Genomic DNA, 19,263 nt, shown 5'->3' with positions numbered 1-19,263 from the left:
TGTTTTGCAGATAAGTTGGAACTGCAGATAAACTGGAGCCTTCAGAAGCTCCAGGCAAGCATCAATGTTCTTCCCCCATTTTCATCTATATAATATAATACACCCCAACTTTAAATTTTTGTATTGGTGTTAAACAAATTCTTGCAACATCTTCCGATAGGATTCTCATGTTGATACTCATGGGAGACGCTATTCCTTATGGCTCTCCGGCAGCTCTAACTGACAGTAGATATGATTTTGCAATTAACGTCCCCTTTTCTTCGAGAGGCCGAAAAACTTTTCAAAACCCATTTTCAATTTCTACAAACATTTCATTTAAAACCCCTAATGGACAGCAGGACGTCACCTAGTAGCTCGTTAGAATTCGTGTGTCCCTAGAGAGTGATCTGGAGCTAGCTATTCTTAGGGTGCAATCGGAAACATCCAGATTACTTCTACGGAGTTATATTTGACAGTCTGTGCCCTAACGAAAACACGATTTTTAGAAATGTTCTGATGAGCAGCACCTAGTTTGCGGTGCATTAGACAAGCGTTGAAATCGATCGAATGCCCATCATCATCATCATCAGTAGCAACATCAGCAACCGACCGACCGAAGGGAACCGATTCCGTCCCGTGATTCGCGGTTTGGGAAATTAATTCCAAATTGAGGATATCATGGATTCAATTCAAACTTTTTGATAACTTCTCCCATAAAACTTCACCGTCCGTGTCCGCTGGGTAAAGCGGCGCTACTCAACGTCAGCAAACGTCAGCTTCATCAGCGGTGGCGATGTTATGCACGTCCCGACAGGGACTCAAGGCGTGATGTCGAGCTCTCGTTCGAAAAACCGCAAACCCACAACCGTTTTCGGCCAGAGCCGTTTGGAGCACAGGGAAACGAAAACAAAGCGACTGGAGAAAAGTGAAGTAAAGGTCTTCGAGAGGAAGGCAGTGATTTATGATGATATGTTTCCTTCCGTTATCAAGGCAAGTCAGAGCAAACGGACGCGCCCTTAAAATCCCGTTAGAATCGAGACGGGACAGTGGAGCAGAGAGAACAATAATTCATCACAGTGTTCTGAAATGCTCAGCAAAAGGGACAGAGAAAGCAGTCTAATCGAGGCCATATTCGAGGGAGTGGTTTTTTTTCCGGGATGCGATCGATTGGCGCACGGATCATTAATACTCTGCTAATCTTATCGTATTGAAGAATTGCGTTGGCAGCGTTAGGGGACTCTTGCAAGCGTTTTTGAATAATGACGCAGTGTGAAATCTAGGTACTTGAGACACTACATATTGTGTCAAACAGGGAACCTTCAAAGCATAAACCAAAGAGTTCTAACTAATATCAAAGTTCTGGCTGCACCTTGGCAGGAAATTATTATTGCTAGTTGAAGAAGTTACACCGAGAACTCTAATGTCAATTCTCTGCTCATGAATATTTAAATTTTTCAATAAAAACTTGTACATTAACTCGTTGGCGTCTGAAATCTCGAGCAGCCAGGGACGTAACAAATCAGACAACAAATAACACTTTTCTGTAGCTTTCCAGACAACTATCTCACTTGTTCTTCAGAGATTTCTGAATGAAAACTTTGTCCTAACGTAACGAATCTACCCTGACAACAGAGAGCGACAAGCGCAACTCAAGAAAAGGCAATCAGAATAGACATCTCCACTCCTGACCGAGCACTTCTTTTTGTGATCTCACCCGAAAGCAGACATCCAAAAGGACACACTGCGATGTTCTTAGTTTTTGATGAAATCAAATTTGTCGCATTCGATGCTTGGAGGAAGTTTGTGTTTTGGTCTAGCCCTGTGGTGGAGGAATCTCCAGGCTTCAACTTAATAAAACGCCTACGACGACACGGTGAAGACGATATAGATCCGGTTAAATGGATTTCTGCTGTAAATCTATTCCTACTCGGTCGCTCATATCCCAGCAACTGTTAACGGGGTTCCATCTTCCATCGGAGGGCAAACTGCTCTACCGGGCTAGAACCCAGGTGTAGCACACAGTCAGGAAAAAAATCAGAGTTGACAAATGAATAAGCGCGCGCGTTAGCTCAAGTGTTTGCCGGTTGTCGACCCACGCACGCAGCTGGCTTGCCGAGCCGAGAGAGCGTGTTCGAGATATTCGAGGTCCCGCAGCCGATAGGTCACCGGGGATCAGCATGGTCTTGAGACGTGTATTTTTTTTTTCTCCATGCTTCCTTGAAAAGGGTTTTCTTACTTTTGCCTTCTTTTGTCTCGCTTTGGGTAAGGTTAAGATATTGGTGCACGGGTTTTCTCTCGGCTTTCCCGCTTGAAGTACCGAACCCAACATCCAACTTCTTGCTTAGCAGTGGCTTAGCAGGGCGACAAAAAGCGAAGCCGCAGTGTTCCGTGCCAGCAAAGCGGAACTGGAAGTGAAAAATGGTGTTAAAATAAGAATTCCCCTCGTGCCTGTTTTCTTTTTTCGTTGTTGTTACCCAACGAGACAATGAAGGATGATTGTTTGCAAGGTTCGATGGCCGATTTTTCTTTCGCCCCGCGCCACGGCGAACGGTTGCACAAGAAATATCAACCACTTGTACCGATGTGCCTTATGAGCTGCCGGTAATGGATGTTATGGCTGCGCTTGACGGATGATTGCCTTGCCGGCACCAGCTGAGGCCTCTCGGAATGATGTTTTAAAGCGGTTCCGTCAGCTCAAGGACCCATTCGTAAATCATCGTTGGGTAACTCATTTCTTTATCCTTGCAAACGGGTCCTTGTACCATGGGTACTGGAGGTTAAGTGAATGCGAGTTCTATCGAATGGTCTTTGCACAAGGGACGGTTCAAAATTATGAAGCAATCAAATCAAAACGGTGTGTAGCATGAAAAAGGGCATGTTTGTTTGCTCCATAAATCCTAGGCACCAACACAAACACCAACACATCGCCACCACGACTCGTTAATGATCCGCACTAAACTCTCCCGACGCTCGGTGTAATGGGCAAATGATTCATAGATTTATTTGTTTTCCATTAAATTGCACGCCGTTCGGTGTCGCAGGGGCAGTCGCCTCGGGTGGTGGCAATAAATGGCATTGATTATTTGCTCATTTTGCTCACACCCAAAGCATACAAACGAGCGCCCACACACACTCGGGGCCCGCTTTTCAACGTAATTGTCAACTAGTTAGATTCCAATTTCACGCACACCGTGCACCGATTCGAACTCTGTGCACAAACATATTTAAGTGCATTTTTATGCTTTGCTGTGGTGCAAATAGGTTCAACTAACTCGAGTTTCCTTCTTTTTTTTTGCTCGTTCATCCTCCTAACTCACTAAACCATTAAAACAAACAATGGAAATCAGTGAGCATACAGGAAAATATGTGCATTGCATCGTTTTGCGCGTGCGGTAGATTAGCTTTAATGTAATAAAATATGCTTTTTACATCAACCAGCCCCCAAATGGGGAGGTCGATTAGTTTGCCTTTGTTACGATGCTATTGAATTAGTGTGCAAAAAGGGGAAAAAAGAGAAATAAATTCAAAGTATGTCCTTTCTGTGTCCGCGTGCAATCGCATGTACTATGCCGCGCGACGGGTGAATTGCATAATTAACAAATTATACAAATAATTGCATAAATTGGCAACATTCACAGGCTCCACCTTCGTTGGGGGAGTTTGCAATTGAATCGCGGCAACAAGAGGGTCCGATGCTATCAAGCGTGGGACCGACGCTGTTCGATTTTCAAAGTTCACTGGTGGTGGTACAGTGAGTTTCAAATTAAATGTCAATATTGAGAGAATTATGAAGGTAAACAATGTAAGGTGAGGGTTTAAAGGATGGATTTGTGTATTGTGTATTTTTGTAAGTAAATAAGATATTTAAAAATAAAACATGAATTCAAAAAAGTGAATTTAAAATATACTTTTGAATAAAATAATACAATTAGGAGTGCGTCTTTAGAAGCACAGCAGCTGATATGTACACTTAAAACAAATTAATATACTTTTCTTGCTACGAAGATGACAAAACGGCATCACACTATAATAATGGAAAAATAAATGTTAAAAAATAAGATTAATTACGGTTATTAATACGGCCAGGCCGTTCGTAACGAATAAAGACTGTTTCATCTCATCATAATATATTTTATTAAAAATTGTTTTTGGAGAATCTTTGAAGTATCGAAGGACTTGACAGAATTTTTTGAACAAGCTGAACGTTTGGCATGTAACTTCTTGCACTTAGCAATACGGCCAGGCCATTCTTCGTGAAAAAAAACAATTTCTTGCATATTAAATTTAAGCTGGGTTCTGATAAATAGGGTTAGAAATTTGCATATTGTTTTTTTTAGTATCAAGAACCTGGTAAATATTTATCAATTTACTGAAAAACTTTAACAACATGCAGTGGGCTGAAATTAGGTCGTAAAAGATTAGTGTTTCGTCTCAGTTGATATTGTAAAAGAATCGATCATGTTTGTAAATGTTCTATGTGAGATGGCAAATAAAGCTAGACGACATTAGAAAAGCTTCAGATGACAAAACCAATTAGTTGTTGTTGTAATCAAGCTACCAGATAATATCTTAACCACTGCCGATGATACTGTGCACAGCCTGTGCTCGGATAAGTGCGTAGCCTACAGGTATAAATGTGAAGAGTTAGAAAAAAGGAAAGATGCTTTTATAGTATCAACTGAACAATCGTGTATTTAACCGTGAATTAATATTGATTCTAATAAATACAATGATATTTTTCTTGCACCAAATGTAATTAAAAAATATTTTTTTGTCTGGTTGCTAAATCTAACTGCCGCCTTTTTTTTGTTCGGCACTGTAAATGATTGTATCAACCGTGTCAAAAGTATTGTTGCCGTGTTTGATGTTGCTCATTCCATTCTTATCGAGTCGAAATAGCATAAAACAAAAAAAAAAAGGACTATGAGTGCGAGGACAACATCACTGCGCCACGTTCGGGTTCTAGGTTGTCTGCCCTCACACAAATTCGCCAGTCCACCGGAAACGGTGCGACGATTATCGTGTGCCGGATTCGATTTAATTTAAATTAAAATGCAATTTATAAAATATACACAATAAAAAGTTCGAACCTCGCTACCGGGGTCACAAATGACAGTGAACGCAACCGGGACACTTGGGGAGGCGTTGGGAGCTCCGGAACATGTTATTGTTCAATCTCTTTCACCTCATGCATGATTTGCTGCAGAATGCATTTGTTCTTGTGTCGGGTTTTTTTAGTACTGTAAAGCAAATGTTATTTAATTTAAACCATTTAAAACCACAAATAGAATGTAAACGCACTCAGAACGGAAACGCTAACTAATTAGACGCATTTCTATTGACCACTGAATGTGTTGTTGAGTTTTCGTACGACTTAACGCTGTTCGGTGCCAATAAGTCTCGATAAGGAATTTGGTAATTAAAAAATACTCCACCCCCTCCCGGTTGGCCGATCGTCCTTTTGATGTTGGTTTCACGTACCGACACGCTCATAATATAATTTCGTACGCTTCCGTCCAGTCATCGTGGAACCATTTGCGGAAATGATTCATATCTCCAAACGGATTTTAGCAGGCAAGGCCCGAAGGCCTCCAGTTCGGGGATATCTTCCCATCCCCAAAAACAGGGACCACATTCTTCCACAACTTCGGGCGCGTAGAATTATCTTGAAACAATAACTTGTTATTGCTGGCGGATTCGCACATTTAGCTTTGATCTTGGTTTTTCCCAGGAAAAAAGTTCGTTAGTAGTACAGCACAGCCGTGAGCCGAAACCACGGAAGCGGAGCGAGTTTGGGTTTAGTAGAAGGTTTCGCCTTCTACCAAGTCCCGTTCTGCCGTTTCATCGATTCATCGCGATTTTCCGGTCTCCATTTTCCACCCAAGCCTTAGCAAATCCATTTCCCGGAAGGGCCTCATTGGGCCTCAGGACTTTAGTCAGTTCTGTCGTTGGTAGCTTTTTTTTTTTGGCCTTTCGTCAAAACCACAACATTCAATTTAGCTCAAATTGTCCATAGCTAGGCGCATTTCATTCATAATGATGCCCGGCGAGTGTGTGCGTGAGTTTAGTAGTGAAAAGAAATGGAAAACGGTGTACATTTTCGCTTCCACCTGATTGCCCACACTCAAAGGGATAGGAAATCGACGGTGGAAAACATCACCCATTTTCTCGGGACTCGAATCCAACGTCCCGTCCCGGTCTGATGTGGGACTCTTCTGGTGGAGCAAAATCCGTCTCCGGTTTTCGGGAAACGGAACAGCCCTTTGAACCTCAGTGTTTTCGTGTTTTCCGCAGCAACCATCCCGAACGACGAGACCGAGAAGAGAGCTTTTTTTTGGGGATTGGGGGTTTCATATTTCCGGGCTGGCCGGTTTGAAGGGCTGTCAATGGTGGCTCATTTTCACAGCTCACTTCCGTTTCTCGTTTCGATTTTATCACATTTACAATTTTGTGATGCCAATAGCACAGAGGGAGAGACGTGAACTCCGGCGAACACGCTTCGGGAAGGGCTGTTTCGCTGACATGATCCTTCAGTTTACGATTCGCGACTAACGAGCCAGGCTCACCAGCTTGGTTTTGCGAACTGCCCCGAACTACAGCCGAACTTGTGCTGTGTTTTCTCGGACATTAGCAGAACAAAGAAAATGCCCATCCCCGGCCGCACGGATGATGGCAAAAATATGCGCAAGTTTGATTATGAGAAGAATAAGGCGGCCAGAAAACGGCGAAGTCAAAGCAGACGAACCGAGTCAGGATCTCTTTGTCTGTGCGAGATCCGCTACGCTATCTCTACGGCTGTGCTGTTTTTAATGTGATTTGTGTGTTTGAAGTTTTTGGTGAATAATTATGATTATGATTATGGAATGTTGCGCTGGAAATATCCACAACTGACTCGCGTGGCGTGTTGTTGTTCTTCCTGAGCGCGGCTTATCATCGTGCTGAGCCCTCGGATTGGATCAAAAATTTTCCGAATGTATTTGAATTTTGAGCATCACCACTTCACGTCTTCCGGTGCATGGCATCTTCAAACATTCAAAAGCTTTTGCCGCGGATGCCTTTTGAAGAACCGGTTACAGGGAATTGGAGCGCTGCTGGAGCTTTTTTATCTTTGTTTTTGCCATTTGCGCAGCAAGACAAAACTGTTGAATTTGGAAATGATTTAATTGCTCTTAGCGTCCTCCCACCCGATCTGCTGTGCGACTGTGGAATGCTGAAGCTTGACGAGAAGCATTCTGTGAGATCGCCCACGAGCAACTCACAGCGTGATGACAATCTTCAGGCGAACCTTTTGAAGTTGGTCGCCTCGCAACGCCAACACATTTCGATAATAATTGATTGAGTTTTCTTGAAAGTGATTCCGATGGGTAGCAGATTGTGATTAAGAAGCTTTCTGCGCGAACCTTCGGCTGGCATGAATAATGAACAGCCGGAGGGAAATATTTTAAGCGCTGAAGTGATAATATGTTAAAGTGTTTGTAGAGTTGTTAGTGTTCGAGTAATGTCAAATGATGAGGAACCTAACGAAGTTTTGTATTAAAACTTGTACAAAAATCCGACATCATCTTTTCTTTGTGAGATGAAGTGATGGGAAGTCAGCAAGCAAGTACTGCTCTCGCCACGAAATGGCACAACAAATGTTACAGTTGAAACCGAAGAAGGAGCGTTTGGATGGCTCACCGAAACGCTCCCCATCTCACCGCTCCAAGACTTCCGTGCAAACATGTTTTCATCGATTGGTTGGGTGCTGTTTGCTGTACTTTCACTCAGCATGTTTGGAAAAAGATTCTGACTTTTCGTTGGCTTTTTTTCCGCAGCTCCATTTCCTCTTCTTCCTACCCTCCGTCCGATGGTTGGTGACTCCCCAGCGTAGCGATGGGAGAGATTTTGATGGGCAGATGTGGATTGCCTTCTCATGCTTAGTTAAATATTTACCTCGAAATGATATTTTTGACAAACAGGTTCTCAAGTTCGTTCGAGTTTCATGATTTATGTGCCGGGTGGAGGAGCTTTTTTGTTGTTGTTGGTGGAGTATGTTCAGAATTGCTTCAGCGGTAATGTGACATCCGATCCGATGACGGTGTCAGGTTCTCTGGCGTAACAATGTAATAACGATGTGTGATGTGTTATTGTGCGGGAACTGATTTCGGTGCGAAGTTTCGGGCGAGTTGCGTGAATTGAAATTGAGTGTATGTAATTTGACAGGTAGGCACGTTTGTGTGATTTCGGTTTAGACGAGTTTTTTTGCCCTTCTTCATGGCTTCAAATTGAGCGAAAGTAGAATAATTTCATTTCTGTAGGAAAGGCTTCCTTTTTCGAGAGGCTTGAGAATAATATTGCCTGACGAATTGGATATTGTTTTTATACACATTTATTGGCTCTTGTCAGACACGAGATCCAAAGTCTTACTAGACTACTGTTTCTCAATGTTGAAACCCCAGGTTTAACTACATCGCGTAATCTCAATGTTTCGAAGTACTGCCTCAGGAATGTTAGCGTCAGTTGCAATACCTCGGGCCCTAACATAAATAGATCGGGACAGCAGTCGTCTTTCCGGTCGGCTGACAAAAAACAAAATGCCTATCTTCCTCACCGAAAGCAAGAATCCGAAAGAGGGAGATCGAATACATCTTAGCCGAATACATCTTAGCAACCATTGACAGGTGTGTTTAATGGATGGATGGGTGCATCGCCGACACAGCAAGATCACAGTTGGAAACGTGTCATAAATTTGTCCTACCGCTACACACACACACACACACACCAAACAGCGTTGCGAAGGTTTCACTTTTCAAGCATGCCAGACAAAACATCGTTCCAAGGGATTAGGTATCTTGAAGAAAACCGTTGGCGCAAGCGGGTCTCGTGGCATCAACGCACACACACACACATAGACTCACTTCTCCCAAGTCATTCGTTTGCGCAACGTGAGGATCGCCGACTACTTTCCGCGCGATGAGGAGGCGGGCTCGTTAGCTGCCGATCGTTGTTTGTTTGGTTTTGATCTTTCCTCATTCCTTCTTTCGGGGTGCTTTTTTATTATCACTCTTCTTAAGTCTCCCTACGGCGGCATTACCAATTAGCTTAATTTTTTTTGGGGAACGGGATCATCTGCGCACACGTTGTTTTGATAAGCATGCGCTTAACGACGGGCGATAAATGGCTAATTTTATTGATACGATGCGCGTACGGTGCGGCACAAGAAGGGGTACGGCTGGTTCGATCGCGCCTCTCCTTCAGCGGCACTCCGTTTTGAGTGGTTTATGGCTTTATTTTATAAAGCCCCCGGAGATGGTGTGTGAAGATACAGTGCATACATCAACTGTTTGTTGAACTCCAGCGAGTGTGGCTTGATCTCGAACGATACAGTCAGGCCCCCGGGGTGGGTTGTAATAATTGGCCTCAGCTTGGGCGAACATCTGGCGAGCGAAGTTGCGATGGGCAGAGTTCAATTGAGGAGTTCTTGAAGCGATCACTCTCTGCGCGTATTTGGGTTAGGTAGGTGAGAAGAAGTAGTTTCTAACGCTACCGAAAGCTGATCAATGATGGATTATTCAATTAGATAGTACAAATGCATCCTTTCGTATCATGTGGAAGATCTTGGGAATTGAAGTTGAGGACACTTTAGGATGAGTTGTTAAAATTTTCTAATACTTGGTTTCTACTACTTTCTCAACTTTGTCATCCATTTTAGTAAAACTTCATTGGATACACTTTAATGGAATTTTGGTATTATACACACCTGATACATTTGTTATAAAGTCTTGGATTCAGAATAATTATGCTTATATCCTAAATGGGTATTTGTTTCGCTTAGCTATTAAAACTCCAAACTTATCTATTTGCCCCATTTTGATAAAGACTTAAAATAAAGCCATATTACATCAACCAACGAATGCACCCTTTGATCTCGTATGGACCATACTAATTCTAGTGAGATGTTCGAGCCCAATACCAGTATATTTGCATTTTATTTATAGCTCCAACAACAACCGTTTGCATTAGAATATCGCACAGGATCATTTACGATTCCGGCCGGTAACCCACACCGCACACATCCTACGCATCCGGCATTTTAAAACACACACACACTCACCAAAGCCTTTACCGCATTGTGACACCGGCCAGTTTAGCCCGGAAACATTTCGACCACGATACTGCGGACCAGCAGCCACCAGCGCCAGTTTGCTCCTGGTGTTGTGTGTGTGTCTGTATCCGGTCTGTGGGTGTGCGTGAATGTGTTTGAGGCTCAGTTTGTTTTTCCACCTTAAATGCCTGCGGTTGAATGCGGGAGTTGACGCAACGGCCAAACTGTTGGGCTCCAGCAGAAATTCCAAATATTCACCTCCCCATTTCAGCCCATGGCTGGAACTATAGCCATGCCTAACGAGACTGTAGAAGCTGTATGGTCGCTTTTACTTCGAAACGCACACACACACACACACGGACGCACAGTAGCCACGAGACCCAAACCTAAGCAAACTATATCCGCACGGAACGGTCGACTGAAATTAACAAACAATTAATTATATTTTCACACACAGCGGAGCGGAGTATGCCTGGAAGGACTCTGTCTCTCGCTTTCGGCCGGCGCCAAATGATGAGGGTAGTAGGCCGGCCTCTATACCTTCTGTAGGCCTTTGTGTGGAGAGTCCCGGCAGTTCGAAACACGGTGGTAGGTCACACTATTTACATGTCAAATATCGATAAATACTGCACGGTTGAAGAATTTCAATTCCAACAGAACCGTAACCGGGCGCACGTGTGCCCAGTGTTCCCCGCTGGTGGATGACTTGTTGGGTAAGGTAGAAGCAACGCTCGAGGTCCCTGTTCGGTTGAGTTGGGTATGTTGAGGTGATAGAGTATTTGTGATATTTAATGAAATTATTAGAGCTAGGAGCTGTGTTTTGTGCTGTTGGCCGGGCATATACTCAACCATCCCCGTCACGAAGCCCCGGGCTGGAGATTGCTCACCCTGGTCTGTCACAATTATGTTTAACTTCTCGTGGGTGTTCATTAGTTTTTGCCATTTTCCGAAAACTAGCTCCCGCCGCTTTTTTCCCCGTTACGCTCGATTCGACAAATGGATCCTCTTTGTTGGTTCGGTGCGGCATTTCTCTCGGCTGCCCCGCATATTCTCGGTGCCGGCCGAACTATTAGACCAATTTAACGGCATAATAGTCGAGTGGAAATATCGAAACCGATTTTGGGGAAAATCCACGTTCCGTCGCATTCCACACCGGGGGTTTCTCCTCCGGCTTCGGGAAGTTGGTTTATGAGCGTGTGGGCACACCAAGCCTCGTTTCGGCATCAACGGAGCTCGGTCCGATAGTTTTGCAGGTAGTGATTTTTCCCTAATTCCAACCGCTTCACGGCACACGGTTCAGCAATTCAATTTTCGGCTAACCGATTTCCGTTTGATTGTTCGCTTTCACGTTTAACCGGATTGACCATGGGATGAGGGTTTAGAATGTTTTGCTCATTGAGTTTGATTTAGGGCACTTTTAAAAGGATATGATTACAAAAAAAGGAGCGTTTAACAATACGGTGGGCATGGAAAACGGTTAGTGAACAGTTTTTTTATACACTCTTCCGTATTTTTTTCAAATTTCTATCGGTGTTTTCTAGTTCGCTGTATAAAGCTTGAGCTTTTTATGCTTCCTTTTTATACTTACTTAACAATTATATTTAATTTATTCATATGGAATTAACTTATTTATTGTCAAAAGCTACTAAATGAAGTAATTCTTAAAAAATTATAACTATTTTCTAAATTTGCCGTTTGTTTCATTTTAGGTCGACTATTGTTTTTTCGTGAAACTTTTAATTTTTATAGTTTCATATTATTTAACGTCTTATAAGAAGCAGTTTAAACCGACTTTAGTTTTCTCAACTAATGATATATTACTGCTACAAACCTCTGTTATCACTTTCGCTTTCATCCTTCTCACAGCGACTGATACTGCACATGCACTGCCCTTACGATTCGCAAACAGGCAGACAAGCTTAAGCCCTTGTTCCACGACCCTACTCAACAGCTCCACCTTGTCTCCCTATCGGAAAGGAAAACTTTAAATTTATCGCGCTCGACTTTTCCGGGGCGGTTTTGTGGCGATGTAACGCTGCCAACCTCGTCTCGGTACCCCGCGACTCACACACACACACACACACACACACACACACACACACACATAGGTCGTACCCAAATTTGAACGCAGGATATTAAAGGGATCTGCAGGAAGGCTCCAATGGAGAGACTTTCGCTCGCCACAAAAAGAACGCACATGGTGTGCAGGGTAAAAGAGCGAAAAGGATCAGAAGAAGAATCCCCAAACACGGAACATACACGCGAGACAGACGGCCGGCGGGCGAGCAAAAATGTTCAGATTAATGATTCCAAAGCTCGCAAGCCTTGTGAGGTGCTGGTGTCATGGTTCACGGAAAAACACGGAAGGGGTTGCGGGTTTTGAAAAATGGCACACAGATCTTTCGGTGTGGTTGTGTGTGGGTCCGTTTCCCTCCAGAGGGAGCTAGTTGTTTGGGTTCACTCCTCTCGGTGGTCCTTCCCCATCCTTTGACAGCGATCGAGGCAACCGACACTGTGGCTTTTTTATTTTCAACACCCGGTGGAAGGTTTCGTGAATTTGTTGGTAAAGTGGTTATGTTTCCGGGTGTTTTTGGGGTTCGGGACTCGGGATAACTTGGCGATGGAACGGTGGATGTGTGCCGGGGGTTCGAAACTATTAATCAAACCGATTCGAGAAGAGCCACCGGATTTGCTGTTGTTGGGGTGAAAGTTGGCAGGTGCGGTGCCCTGGTGCAATAACTCGATCCTGTGCCAAAACTAGTGTGCTGATGCTGGGTGGGGTGGGAGTGTTTTCCAGTCCAAAGGGAAAGATAATTAAGCAGTGGCTTTTCGAGTGGGACAGATTCTCCTGCTGTGTTTTTTTTTTTTTTGTTGCTAGCATCTAGCTGTTTGTCTGGCGGTGAAGGTGAAGAGTGGTGCTTTGTAGGATTTTAATTAATACTTTGGAAATTCGAGCTATTCATTACCGAGAAGCGGTACGATTTTGAGCCTGTGCTGTTGTGTCATGAGTATGATAAATTGTAAGATTTTATTTGCTGTTAAAACGGCCAATAGATAGATTAACGAAAGAGGCTTTAAACAGTTAAAATAAGAGTTCAGAGAGAACCTAATGTTAAAGTGTCATAATTTGTATTAATAATATAAGTACAAAAATAAGTTGTCAAAAATAAATAGCATTATGAAAATATCAAGCTTTCCTACTTTTTATACAGATAAGCATAAGAGTTTATCCTCAAATGATGGTTGGGAACCATGTTCTGCTTGCTTGGTTCTACATGCTCTAGACGACTTAGCCAGCAATTACTGTTTTGATTTAGTTCGGGAACTCCGATTGACGCAACTTCGCCTCCAAGTTGATAGCTTGGACCTTTATCCTCTCATATTTGACAGCGACAATTTTTTCATAATTTTCATAACTCCTTTGGTTCTACAACCTCAAGAGGGTTTGTATGGCTCTCGGCCTACCATTTCGGGATTTTTGTGATTTGTTAATTTCCCAAGCTGGAAAATCATTCCCGTGACAGTACGGGAAAGCGGTCTTCATTAGATATGATCCCCGGTCCTGCCGTGTGAAGACCGGAGAAGCTATCACCTTGGCCAACGGACTTCCCCATCCTACTCCATATAGTCCTTGGAATAATTAGAGCCATATAGATTTTTGATTTCGAAGAACTGTCTATCCAGCTGAATTCAAGCCATGTCGCAGATTTCAAGTCACAGAAAGCCAGCAATTACAGGCTGAATACTTTCAAGGTTGTAGTGCCAAAGAAGTAGAAGGATTCTTAACAGCTCTAAAATAATTATCATCAATTATCTCTTAAATGGGTGGTGCTAGGTACATCTGTTTGCTTTTGTTTACTGTAGAAAAAAAGAAAGCAGAAATAAAGCAAAGTCTCAATTTGTACTGGAATATGTTCTTGAGCAAGCAAAACACAAAAATATACATTTTGACTGATCTGTCTGGTTCGTGGCACGTGGCGTTGATTGAAATGTTTTGCCCGAAATAAACAGAACACCTTTTTGCCGCGTTTTCATGTTTTTCACCTTAACTATATGATTTCCCACGCAGTAAAAATTGCCCAACACATCAACCGAGGGGGGTGGTGATTCTCGTGTCTTGGGATTTGCTGAGGCGTGGTGGCAATGGTAATGCCAGCCGGTGTGTTAAACGTTTTCCGCTGAAATTGATACCCGGGCACACCTCTGCCACCGGTTTGGCAGAACGTTGATTGTTTTTCAGCAGAATGGACATGTGTTTGTGTGGCTTGTTTTTTCTCGGTTCCCTACATGCTGTAATTCAAAATCATCCCTCGGCGTTGTTGTGTTTCGTTTGATGTTAATTATTTTCACCCAATCCAACACTAGCCTGGTGAAAATTGAGCAGTCAGGGGGAAATGGAGAAAAAGGAAAACAATCAGTAACGTTTTATTTTAAAATTGTTTATAATTGGAATCTGTTCTGTGGTTAACATATAAAAAGGGAAAGAATTTGATTTTTTCCCACAATCGTTTGTTCTGTAGCTTTAAAGAGAAAAAAAGACATCATCAATTCAGATTTTAATGAAAAGAAAAATGGTTACAATCCAACACTGCACTAGCCATTTTTTTTTATATTCGTGCATACTTGTACCTAGAATACCGAGCGTAAACTCTCTTCCTCGTAATTGTACATACTTAAAAAAGAAAATCTTTTTCCCCCGCTTTCCCACCACCTAAATAGCGCTCAAGTAGCGGGAAAGTTTTCAAGGGAAAATTAATTAACAATCGTTTCAATTCATTTATCAATAGCGATCGATCGCTGCTGGTCGGTGGAAACGGGAGCAAAGTTTTTCCCCAAACCACGGCCCCGGCATCTCGGTGTGTTGTGCGTGACGGAACATTTCATCCCACTTGTTTATGGTTGGTTACTGTGCGGGGATGTGACGGGGATGTGGCTGTAGGAAAACTCCGACCACCTTTAAAAGGAAGAAAATGGTTGCCTGAACGGTGACGACGGCGACAGGCTAACGGTGGACTAAAACTTTGGTTCTCTGTGTCTGACGGCACCTGGAGTGGCATTAAGTTTTTGTCGGTAGCTTAAGACGATTGTTTCCTTCTGCTTGCTCTGGTTGCACCATCTCTTTTGCTTCCATTCTGATCGGTTTTTGGGCTTCTTTTGTGACACAATTTTAGCACAACAGGACATGGATGCTGGAAGGAATGTGCTACAGGGAAGGTTTCTTGGATTTTTTGTGCTTCTTTACGAAAGGAAAAGTGAAAGTGTAGTGTTTCACGGTGTTTTGTCCGAATGATCAATTGTCCGTTCAATGAGAAGATATTGTTTCAATTGTTTGAACGACTTTTTTTCTTCCTCTTTGAATGATTTGATTTTTCGTTCCAGTAATTTATCATCTCATCATTACTTATACTGCTTTGATACTGTTAGCCATTTGGTTGCTTCTTGACAAGAATTTATGACCGTTGAATGATCTCTTCAATTTCTTATTCGTGTTTGAATTTTAAAACCAAATTGTGGTATCTGGAGTGTGGGATGACAGTAGGACCGAAATATTCGCACAAAGCGGGTTTTAACCTTCTTCTTCTTCTTCCATGGCACTACAACTTCTAAAGATCCCGGCTTGCCATTGCTGGCTTTCTTTGACTTGATTTAACCCGTAGCAAAGAAGTCAGCTCTGCGTACGTGGAGGCGACACCGTTATCGCCTCGGCCATCGAACCACCCCTTTAACCTTATCTCCCTTAAATAATCAAATTATACAGTGTGCAACAGACCTTTACACCTAAGGTAGTTTAAGAGGAACAAGCTGTTGAAGCTTGAAGCTATAATGAATTAACAAAAAATGCAAAAACAGTCTAATTTAACCGCATTTTTATGAATTTGAATGATAAAAAATCGAAATGCAAAATGCAAAGATCCATTTTATGATTGATAAGTACTACAATTGGTTTAAAATCTTCCACTGACTTATATCAAATATGATTAAAAAGCTTGTATTGTTTTGTTGGAATGTTAAATGATTCTGTGATACCAATAAAGTCAATTGTAAATTTTAAAGAAATCAATAATCAAAAATAAAAAGATTGTTTGAAAATTTGCAGGAATGATGAAAAAAATAGTCTTTTGCTTCAGGTTTAGTTCTTTGTTTAAGTCTTTATTTCATTTCGAAACCCCAAATCATAGTATTCGTATGTGAGCCACTGTATTTCTTCTCCACACTTGCGTTGAATTCAGCCAATCATAAAGCGCTAACACTACTTACATCAATATTGCCACTTGGTTTCTTGCCAAATGTTTTTCCTTTCATCCATTGTTCACAATATTAGTGAGTTAAGCGTGTGGGTTTTTTTCCCCTGCCGCAGACACACAATCTATGCCGTAGCTTAATTCGATTACTTTGCTAAAATTACAACCATGCGAAAATCACAATCGTATCAGGTGAGAGAGTCCTTCAATAATCCCAACGCCCAGTGTTCGATTGAGTGGATGTCAGGTACAACACAAAAAAAAAAAAACATTTCCGAAAAACCAACGCAAAAGAAAAACCCCAATGATTTATATGTTTTTGATGAACGTCGATCGGATTTGATTCACAACAGTTCATCACAGCTCCACACCGGCTGAACCTCAGCTGGGCGATAAAATCGCACAGCGAGAAGAGCAAAATTCGGAACCACTTCTTCACGTTCGCTGGCTGGGTCCGGCGTCTTTGTGTCTGTCAATCACGATTGATTAAAAGTGACGATTAGTGCATCGAGGCGAACGGGAACGATCCTTATCAAGCGTACATCATCATCATCATTGGTTGGGTGTGGTGCCCAACAGCCCGTCAGCCTGCTTGACAAATGAGGGTCACAAGGTGTGAGGCAACGGTGGCCAGCGCACACCATCACACCATCTTCTCGGGCTCTGTAACGTTTCGTGAGCAAAAATGTCCTTAATCCGATGGATAAGACCCAAGGCTGGGAAGGAAAGTCGTCCAGAGAATCCTGAAGGTGGTTCTGTGATTTTTCTGTGATTTTTGTTCCTACCAAAGCGAAACGATTCGAGATTGAAGGAAATGCTGGAGGGAAAACGAGTTTTTATTCGCTCATTTACACGCCACCAATCTTCTTCAACATAAGTGTGCTTGAACGAGCTTTACCGTTGGGTGGATTGACACGGTCCCGTCTGAGTGGGATTTTCATCCGCTTTCGGTTCGATTTTTCGTTCGAGTCGGATGTCAATTAGCAAAAACTTTACGTCAATCTTCTTTCTTCTTGTGTCTTACACTTGTTTCTTTGTGTGTGGAAGGCGAAAGTGATGGTATAGGGATAGGAGAACGCAGCAGAAGTTGTAAGAAGCTTTACGTGTTCGCTTCTGCACCCGGAGCAACCTTTTGCGCCAAGGCGATTATGTGGAGTGCATAGGAACAGTTGTAGCTTACGTGAGGATAATTTTCCAAGCAAACGTAATCCTGTTGGTTTTAATTATGAACACACACTGGCTGACGTCACTAAGGAGTTTGAAGTGGAGTCTGGTTAACTGCTATCGTTAGTTTCATGAAACTGAAAAAATAACCATTTTCATACCTAAACACTATGGGAAACTCAAAGTATTACATTTCGTTACAGTTCATTGTGCTTTTAATATCTTTTTAACACATTTTTCTTCTCTTTTTCAATACTAAAAGACTTTCTTTTTGTCTCGTTTCAGGTATGTGCCGTCTCACTGTTCGCTTCTTTACATTTATCTCCACAATTGGTAAGCAAACTGTCTGCGCAAGCTTTGTTTACATCTCAATTAGAGAAAGCAAAGTCAACCGTATGCACTTCAACAATGTGCAAACAGCACAAGGCGGGCTTTGTTGTGTCTGCTTTTTAAAAGAACATGTGTATTTGCATTTTTGGTGGACGCTGGTGGTGGCTTTCAATTTCATTTGGCCTTCAAAGTGCGTGCGTTGTTTTCAGCCCACATCAGCTTTCAAGCATCATCACAACAAAATACTTTGTACGAGAGATTTTCTGATATTTTTATATAATTTAATTATTGAAAAGAGTTTGAATTACGTTAACATACTTATTATGCTATATGAAATCGATTTGGCGTACATTGAGTTGATTTAATTAATTATGAGATGCATGGATATCCAATGTGAATTATGATACGCTCGAGGAAGACTGAAAGTATGCAAAACGATTGTTAACGATTTGTGATTACATATTATGATTGTCCTGATGGGCAATTATTTTAATTAATATAGAATTTTGTATCCATTTGCAAAACGGCACTATAATTCAAACAAACTACAATCAATGTCATAGCAGCTAAATTTGTACATTGAAGCAAAACATCACATTTGTCTGAAGATTTTTTTTTAATTTTAAATATCATGAACTTCACATTGTGCTGTCGATAAAATATTATTAAATCTTTTAATATTTTTTATTTTATAACATTAACATTATTTTGCCAAAAAAAACCTCCTACTTTGCTTGTGTATGCAAGCCTGAATGTATGCAATTTGAAATACAGTATCTACTATTTATTTATTTCATGCTTTTAATACCTAGTTTTTGAGTTATTCCCTTATGTTATATTGAGGATTTTGGTCTGAATTTCACAAAAGGAGATTTTCATTACATTATTAACTTTCCAATAAACAATTCTATAAAAAAACAAGCTTCATTCTTCAGAAAAAAAATCCCAACCCGCGCTCAATTCTCGCAAGACATGCCTGCTGTCGTGCAAACTGATCGGCTCACAATCCCCGTAAACAACTCTACTTTCCACCAGATGGATTCACCACATTTGCAAAACAAAACGCAAAGAAAAAAGACTCCATCTCCCTGCTGCTTGAAGCTCCGCCAATTCACAAAGATGATGAGTGTTTCCCAGTACAGTTGCCGTACGCAACAAAACCCGGGATGATGGTTTCACATTCGCCGTTTTACCGTTCCGGATGGTTTAACGTGCTGTTGCGGATTCTCGGTAACAGTGGTAACGACCATAAGGGGCAGATCATTTTTCTCCCACAGCAGGAAGCCAAGCAGCTCTGGTGGTTGCAAGGGCGAACGGCCCGTGCAGCTGGAGCGCTCCAGAAGCTGATACGTTTGCATGTGTCGCACGATTTGCGTACGCATTCTCTTGTTGCATCTCGTCGCTCGATTGTTGGGCGGGGCAGAAGGAGACAGTTTTTAAACCACAAAAGGATGAGAAATTGTT

At 42.1% G+C, this 19,263-nt stretch overlaps 1 protein-coding gene across 4 annotated transcripts in view; it reads left to right on the top strand.

Moving 5' to 3' along the window:
• LOC118503549 overlaps positions 1-19,263 on the top strand; it is a 433,940-nt gene that overhangs the window by 288,622 nt on the left and 126,055 nt on the right. The window lies entirely within an intron of this gene.

Source organism: Anopheles stephensi, chromosome 2, assembly GCF_013141755.1.
Source record: "Anopheles stephensi strain Indian chromosome 2, UCI_ANSTEP_V1.0, whole genome shotgun sequence".
NCBI classification, from domain to species: domain Eukaryota; kingdom Metazoa; phylum Arthropoda; class Insecta; order Diptera; family Culicidae; genus Anopheles; species Anopheles stephensi.
This window is presented reverse-complemented; position numbering and strand designations above follow the sequence as displayed.